Genomic DNA, 9,501 nt, shown 5'->3' on the forward strand with positions numbered 1-9,501 from the left:
CAAAGAATGACCAAGAACACGGTGAACATTTGAGAAAGGTGTTAGAAGTATTGATGAAGGAAGAATTGTACGCTAAATTTTCAAAGTGTGCATTTTGGTTGGAAGAAGTTCAATTCCTCGGTCACATAGTGAACAAAAAAGGTATTAAGGTGGATCCGGCAAACATAGAAACTGTTGAAAAGTGGGAAACCCCGAAAACTCCGAAACACATACGCCAGTTTTTAGGACTAGCTGGTTACTACAGAAGGTTCATCCAAGACTTTTCCAGAATAGCAAAACCCTTGACTGCATTAACGCATAAAGGGAAGAAATTTGAATGGAAGGATGAACAAGAGAAGGCGTTTCAATTATTGAAGAAAAAGCTAACTACGGCACCCTATATTGTCATTGCCTGAAGGGAATGATGATTTTGTGATTTATTGTGACGCATCAAAGCAAGGTCTCGGTTGTGTATTAATGCAACGAACGAAGGTGATTGCTTATGCGTCTAGACAATTGAAGATTCACGAGCAAAATTATACGATGCATGATTTGGAATTAGGCGCGGTTGTTTTTGCATTAAAGACTTGGAGGCACTACTTATATGGGGCCAAAAGTATTATATATACCGACCACAAAAGTCTTCAACACATATTTAATCAGAAATAACTGAATATGAGGCAGCGTAGGTGGATTGAATTTTTGAATGATTACGACTTTGAGATTCGTTACCACCCGGGGAAGGCAAATGTGGTAGCCGACGCCTTGAGCAGGAAGGACAGAGAATCCATTCGAGTAAAATCTATGAATATAATGGTTCACAATAACCTTACTACTCAAATAAAGGAGGTGCAACAAGGAGTTTTAAAAGAGGGAAATTTAAAGGATGAAATACCCAAAGGATCGGAGAAGCATCTTAATATTCGGGAAGACGGAACCCGGTATAGGGCTGAAAGGATTTGGGTACCAAAATTTGGAGACATGAGAGAAATGGTACTTAGAGAAGCTCATAAAACCAGATACTCAATACATCCTGGAATGGGGAAGATGTACAAGGATCTCAAGAAACATTTTTGGTGGCCGGGTATGAAAGCTGATGTTGCTAAATACGTAGGAGAATGTTTGACGTGTTCTAAGATCAAAGCTGAGCATCAGAAACCATCAGGTCTACTTCAACAACCCAAAATCCCGGAATGGAAATGGGAAAACATTACCATGGATTTCATCACTAAATTGCCAAGGACTGCAAGTGGTTTTGATACTATTTGGGTAATAGTTGATCGTCTCACCAAATCAGCACACTTCCTGCCAATAAGAGAAGATGACAAGATGGAGAAGTTAGCACGACTGTATTTGAAGGAAGTCGTCTCCAGACATGGAATACCAATCTCTATTATCTCTGATAGGGATGGCAGATTTATTTCAAGATTCTGGCAGACATTACAGCAAGCATTAGGAACTCGTCTAGACATGAATACTGCCTATCATCCACAAACTGATGGGCAGAGTGAAAGGACGATACAAATGCTTGAAGACATGCTACGAGCATGTGTTATTGATTTCGGAAACAGTTGGGATCGACATCTACCGTTAGCAGAATTTTCCTACAACAACAGCTACCATTCAAGCATTGAGATGGCGCCATTTGAAGCACTTTACGGAAGAAAGTGCAGGTCTCCGATTTGTTAGAGTGAAGTGGGGGATAGACAGATTACGGGTCCGAAGATAATACAAGAAACTACCGAGAAGATCATCCAAATTCAACAACGGTTGAAAACCGCCCAAAGTCGACAAAAGAGCTACGCTGACATTAAAAGAAAAGATATAGAATTTGAAATTGGAGAGATGGTCATGCTTAAAGTTGCACCTTGGAAAGGCGTTGTTCGATTTGGTAAATGAGGGAAATTAAATCCAAGGTATATTGGACCATTCAAGATTATTGATCGTGTCGGAGCAGTAGCTTACCGACTTGAGTTACCTCAACAACTCGCGGCTGTACATAACACTTTCCACGTCTCGAATTTGAAGAAATGTTTTACTAAAGAAGATCTCACTATTCCGTTAGATGAAATCCAAATCAATGAAAAACTTCAATTTATCGAAGAACCCGTCGAAATAATGGATCGTGAGGTTAAAAGACTTAAGCAAAACAAGATACCAATTGTTAAGGTTCGATGGAATGCTCCTAGAGGAGCAGAGATCACCTGGGAATGAGAAGATCAGATGAAGAAGAAATACCCGCATTTATTTCCAGAAGATACGTCAACACCTCCAACTGCTTAAAATTTCGGGACGAAATTTATTTAACGGGTAGGTACTGTAGTGACCCGAACTTTTCCATGTTTATATATATATATATATATATATTAAATGAAATTGTTATTTACATGATTAAGTGTTTCCAACATGTTAAGCAATCAAACTTGTTAAGACTTGATTAATTGAAATAAGTTTCATATAGACAATTGACCACCCAAGTTGACCGGTGATTCACGAACGTTAAAACTTGTAAAAACTATACGATGACATATATATGGTTATATATATAGTTAAAATGATTTTATTATAAGTATGTATCTCATTAGGTATTTTAACAATGAGTTATATACATAAAAATGAAACTATTAATTTAAGAAACTCGAAAACGATATATATAACGATTATCGTTATAACAACGTCTTACTAGGTACATATGAATCATATTAAGATATTGATACACTTGGTTAATTATGTTAAATGATAAGTAAATATATTATTAAGTGTATTAACAATGAAATACATATGTAAAAATAAGACTACTAACTTAATGATTTCGAAACGAGACATATATGTAACGATTATCGTTGTAACGACATTTAACTGTATATACATCATACTAAGATATATTATATATCATAATATCATGATAATATAACAATTTAACATCTCATTTGTTATAATAAACAATGGGTTAACAACATTCAACAAGATCGTTAACCTAAAGGTTTCAAAACAACATTTACATGTAACGACTAACGATGACTTAACGACTCAGTTAAAATGTATATACATGTAGTGTTTTAATATGTATTCATACACTTTTGAAAGACTTCAAGACACTTATCAAAATACTTCTACTTAACAAAAATGCTTACAATTACATCCTCGTTCAGTTTCATCAACAATTCTACTCGTATGCACCCGTATTCGTACTCGTACAATACACAGCTTTTAGATGAATGTACTATTGGTATATACACTCCAATCATCAGCTCTTAGCAGCCCATGTGAGTCACCTAACACATGTGGGAACCATCATTTGGCAACTAGCATGAAATATCTCATAAAATTACAAAAATATGAGTAATCATTCATGACTTATTTACATGAAAACAAAATTACATATCCTTTATATCTAATCCATACACCAACAACCAAAAATACCTACAAACACTTTAATTCTTCAATTTTCTTCATCTAATTGATCTCTCTCAAGTTCTATCTTCAAGTTCTAAGTGTTCTTTATAAATTCCAAAAGTTCTAGTTTCATAAAATCAAGAATACTTCCAAGATTGCAAGTTTACTTCCAAGTTTTCTAAATCCATTCCAAGTAATCATCCAAGATCAAGAAACCTTTGTTACTTACAGTAGGTTATCTTTCTAATACAAGTTAATAATCATATTCAAACTTTAATTCAATTTCTATAACTATAACAATCTTATTTCGAGTGGAAATCTTACTTGAAATTGTTTTCGTGTCATGATTCTGCTTCAAGAACTTTCAAGCCATCCAAAGATCCTTTGAAGCTAGATCTATTTTTCTCATTTCCAGTAGGTTTATCCAAGGAACTTGAGGTAGTAATGATGTTCATAACATCATTCGATTCATACAAATAAAGCTATCTTATTCGAAGGTTTAAACTTGTAATCACTAGAACATAGTTTAGTTAATTCTAAACTTGTTCGCAAATAAAAGTTAATCCTTCTAACTTGAATTTTAATATCAACTAAACACATGTTATATATCTATATGATATGATAACTTAATGATTTAAAACCTGGAAACACGAAAAACACCGTAAAACCGGATTTACGCCGTCGTAGTAACACCGCGGGCTGTTTTGGGTTAGTTAATTAAAAACTATGATAAACTTTGATTTAAAAGTTGTTATTCTGAGAAAATGATTTTTATTATGAACATGAAACTATATCCAAAAATCATGGTTAAACTCAAAGTGGAAGTATGTTTTCTAAAATGGTCATCTAGACGTCGTTCTTTCGACTGAAATGACTACCTTTACAAAAATGACTTGTAACTTATTTTTCCTACTATAAACCTATACTTTTTCTGTTTAGATTCATAAAATAGAGTTCAATATGAAACCATAGCAATTTGATTCACTCAAAACGGATTTAAAATGAAGAAGTTATGGGTAAAACAAGATTGGATAATTTTTCTCATTTTAGCTACGTGAAAATTGGTAACAAATCTATTCCAACCATAACTTAATCAACTTATATTGTATATTATGTAATCTTGAGATACCATAGACACGTATACAATGTTTCGACCTATCATGTCGACACATCTATATATATTTCGGAACAACCATAGACACTCTATATGTGAATGTTGGAGTTAGCTATACAGGGTTGAGGTTGATTCCAAAATATATATAGTTTGAGTTGTGAATGAGTACGTGAAACTACATTATATGGTTGAATTATCGAAATCGAATATGCCCCTTTTTATTAAGTCTGGTAATCTAAGAATTAGGGAACAGACACCCTAATTGACGCGAATCCTAAAGATAGATCTATTGGGCCTAACAAACCCCATCCAAAGTACCGGATACTTTAGTACTTCGAAATCTATATCATATCCGAAGGGTGTCCCGGAATGATGGGGATATTCTTATATATGCATCTTGTTAATGTCGGTTACCAGGTGTTCACCATATGAATGATTTTTATCTCTATGTATGGGATGTGTATTGAAATATGAAATCTTGTGGTCTATTGTTACGATTTGATATATATAGGTTAAACCTATAACTCACCAACATTTTTGTTGACGTTTAAAGCATGTTTATTCTCAGGTGAATACTAAGAGCTTCCGCTGTTGCATACTAAAATAAGGACAAGATTTGGAGTCCATGTTTGTATGATATTGTGTAAAAACTGCATTCAAGAAATTGTTTTCGATGTAACATATTTGTATTGTAAACCATTATGTAATGGTCGTGTGTAAACAGGATATTTTAGATTATCATTATTTGATAATCTACGTAAAGTTTTTTAAACCTTTATTTGTGAAATAAAGGTTATGGTTTGTTTTAAAAATGAATGCAGTCTTTGAAAAACGTCTCATATAGAGGTCAAAACCTCGCAACGAAATCAATTAATATGGAACGTGTTTAATCAATAAGAATGGGACATTTCACCATCCGCACTCGCGGAGCCGTCTGACAGGCTGAACATTGGACTTCATTAACTACGGAATTAGGTTATATTTTTAATTAATATTATTATTATACCCTAATTAGGTTTACAATTAATATATTTGTTTTTAGTTTTAGTTTTATTTGTAATTTTAATTTTAAATATTATTATTAAGATTAATATTTTTATAAAATATAATATAAAAATAATATTTTTATAAAATTTGTATTTTTATCATTTTTAGTTATAATTTGTATATTTATAGTTTAATCGTAATTTGTATATTTATCATTCGTAATTAGTTTTAAACTTAGTTTTTGCCGTAGTAATTTTATATTTCTAGATTCTTAAGCTTTGCCGTAAATTCCCTTAAGTGCTTTTTCTTTAGATTAAGATTTAGGCGCTTTAGAATCTTACGACGTCACTTATCGCCTTAGTTTTAAATAAATTTTAGTGCATTTTAAGTAATTGCCGTTTTTGATTTAGAATTCCTTTTAAGCTTTAATACCTTTAGACGCAAGTTTTAATATTTAGTTTTTAGACTTTTAAGTTTCGACGCTCTACTTTCTTATTATTATTTTTCGACGGTTTGTTTTTCGCCTCTTATTTTTCGACGCTCTTTTTCTTTCTCTTATTTCTCGACGCTCTAGTTTTTAGGAAATAGATTTTATCTTCAAAATTTTGACGAAAAATTATTTTAAGCGGTTAAATTGATAGACATCCAAAATTTTCTGGTTCGTAGTAATAGTTGGATTTGTTAGTGGCGAGTTGTGGGCTTCCGATTTAAAGGGTCCTGGCTACCTGCTGCATCTATTGGCTATTCGAAACGTGGGTAAAATCAGAAAAGTCTATTAATTTGATAACTTATATAATTTTTTTATTTTTATAACTAATAGGATATTCAGTGAATGCACCGAGCAAAACGTTCACCACCTTTCATACGTTCACCACCTGTAACTCGATCAAGACATCTAGCTAATATTGTCGCTGTTGATTTTTTAGAATTATCATCTAGTCGATTAAGTACTCCAATTCAAATTTTCGATAATCCATTTTTTGAACCCGACTTCACAATTGAGAACCCGGAGGATATTCAAGGACAATTCCAAGATCCTGAACCAATAATTATTCCTCCTGAACCACAAACCGTTAAATCAGAATCCTTTAGTGATTCGTATTCAACAATTTCAAAATATGGAAATAACGGAACCTCTAAGTATGGAAGATCGAATGAGAGCCACACGCACTGGCCAAGGACACGCCATTATTAAGCCAGACATTAATGCGCCATATTATGAAATCAAAGGACAAATCCTACACATGGTAACTAATCAATGCCAATATAGTGGTACGCCAAAAGAAGATCCAAACGAACATCTTCGAACCTTTAATAGGATCTGTATTGTATTCAAAATTAGAGAAGTTGAGGATGAACAAATCTATCTCATGTTGTTTTCCTGGACTTTAAAGGGAGAAGCCAAAGATTGGTTAGAATCGTTACCTGAAGGGACGATTGACACATGGGATGTCTTAGTTGAGAAATTTCTTAAAAGATTCTTTCCGGCATCTAAAGCCGTGAGACTTCAAGGAGAAATTGTTACGTTCACACAAAAGCCAAATGAAACATTATATGAGGCGTGGACAAGATTCGGAAAGTTGTTGAGAGGATGTCCTCAACACGGTTTAGACACTTATCAAATAGTACAAATATTCTACCAAGGTGTCGACGTTGCTACACGAAAAGACATCGACACAGCAGCTGGTGGTTCCATTATGAAGAAAACCGCAACTGAAGCTCACAAGATCATTGATAACACAGCCTCCCACTCTCATGAGTGGCATCAAGAAAAAGATATCTTTCGTTCATCTAAATCGGCTAGAGCAGATTCTCGACATGACTTTGATTCCGTTTCCGCAAAAATAGATGCTTTCGAGAGATGAATGGAAAAGATGACTAAAGATATTCACGCAATACGAATCAGTTGTGAGCAATGCGGTGGACCACACTTAACGAAAGATTGTAATGTTGAACAAACGATGGAACAACGTGAGAATGTTTCCTACATGAACCAAAGGCCGGGAAATAATTATCAAAATAATTATCAACCGCCAAGGCCAAACTTCAATCGAAATCAAAACATTCTTTACAATCCAAATGGACCCAACAATAACTCGTACAACCAACAAGGTTCGAATAACCAACCAACTCAAAATAATACTTTCAATCAACAAAGACCTGGCTTGTATAAACAACCACAACAAACCGAAGAGAAAAAGTCAAATCTGGAAGAAATGGTACAAAAGCTAATGGAATCTCAAACACACTTTATTACATCTCAAACCCAAACAAATGAGAGGTTTGATCAGTCATTAAGAACTCAACAAGCTTCCATTTTGAATCTAGAAAAACACGTAGGTACTCTTGCTAGCATGATAAGTGAGAGGGAACAAGGAAAGCTACCAAGTAATACTGAAGTAAATCCTCGGAATGAGAATGTTAATATGGTGTCAACAAATTCTGAAAAACCAGCTCCAGAAGATTGAAAGGTTTTAGATGTGAGTAACAATGAAGAAGTTACAACACCACCACCACCAACCGAGTATGTAAAGCCAGTAGTGGCACCATACAGACCACCCATCCCGTTTCCAAGAAAAGGAGTTGAGTATGAGCAAGTGATAGGTAATAAAGTTTGTGATACCTTTGGAAAGAAGAAGAAGAAGAATAAGAAAGTGCAAGAAATAAAAACAATAGAAGTAAACCCGATGAAGACAGTTCCACCAAAACCTCCACCTAGGGTGGGTGATCCGGGTGAATTTATTGTTCCTTGCCTACTTAGTGATTGTGTCATGTATGATGTACTAGCAGATTTAGGTGCGAGTATAAGTGTTATGCCTCTTTCATTATATAAGAGATTAGGAGTAGGTGAGTTAAGCCCAACGGAAATAAGTGTTCGACTCTTTGATCAAACCATTAGGCACCCATTTAGAATTGCTGACAACCTACCCGTTCAAGTAGGTAATTTAACCTTTCTAGTCGAATTTATTGTCATTGACATAGAAGAGGACCCAAACGTTCCTCTAATTTTAGGTCGACCATTCTTAGCGTCCACCGGGACGTTATTTGATGTACGAGAGGGTAGAATGACACTTAGTGATGGTGACAAATCGGTCACCTTTGTGAGTCGAAAGGCTAAATATCCACCAACCAAAATCGTTGAACCAACAAAAACAATTGGTAAAAACCATGTTGTTTTACCAACTCCAACGGTAGTGCTTAACAATAATAAAACACCTAAGTGTGGGGAAAATGAAGTAACACCTAATGATGACCTGATAACAAAGAACCCTGTTGTTGATACGAAATTAAATGATCCCGTTATTAACAGTTCAATGAAGAAGCTTATTAAATGGATTCGCGATGCTAGAACCAAGGGGAACTTTAAGTTATGTAACCGGTTAGTATCCAACCTATCGCCTAAAGAAAAGGCGAAACTAGTTGAATTTGTGGATATTACACAGGAATCCAACCAATGGCTTAAAGAAAAAGTCACAGATATGCAAGTTGATTATGGTCCAAGAGAAATTAACAATGAAGTTAATCACAATTTTGACACCACAGCTACCTAAGTGTGGGGAGATTCAAATGTTCTAAAAAGAAAATGATGTATAGAGTTAGTTGTTCTGTTCTTGTGTAGTTCTGAGAATGAAATTCGATTGGTCTTTTCCACTAGCAGACACTAAAGAACTAGTTTTCTCCCTCCATTCTGAATTTTTTTGTTTTGTAGATTTTGTATGAAATTAATACGCATTTTAAATTTAAGTTTTGTGTGAATTTAAAAACAAAATTTACTTTATTTCATTAAGTTTAAAAAAATGATTTCTAAAATTCATCGAAAGTTAAAGACTAGGTCATGGAACCGAAATTGCTTTACCCAATGGCTGGGCGAAAAATTTTGTTATCATTATTTTTAATATTATTGATCTAAAGTATACCAAAAAAAATTAAAACTAAAAAACCCAAAAATCTTTGCTTTTAAAACAATCGCTTTAAAAACGACAAATTTTAAATTTTGTCGAGGGACGGACTAGGTAAACGTATCG

At 34.1% G+C, this 9,501-nt stretch overlaps 1 non-coding gene across 1 annotated transcript; it reads right to left on the reverse strand.

The window, feature by feature from the left end:
* Positions 1-6,978: 6,978 nt before the first annotated feature.
* LOC139856268 (small nucleolar RNA R71) lies at positions 6,979-7,085 on the reverse strand. Its single transcript, XR_011761762.1, has one exon. It is a non-coding gene; the product is annotated as a small nucleolar RNA R71 (small nucleolar RNA).
* Positions 7,086-9,501: the final 2,416 nt, after the last annotated feature.

This window comes from Rutidosis leptorrhynchoides, chromosome 6 (genome assembly GCF_046630445.1).
Source record: "Rutidosis leptorrhynchoides isolate AG116_Rl617_1_P2 chromosome 6, CSIRO_AGI_Rlap_v1, whole genome shotgun sequence".
Taxonomy (NCBI): Eukaryota; Viridiplantae; Streptophyta; class Magnoliopsida; order Asterales; family Asteraceae; genus Rutidosis; species Rutidosis leptorrhynchoides.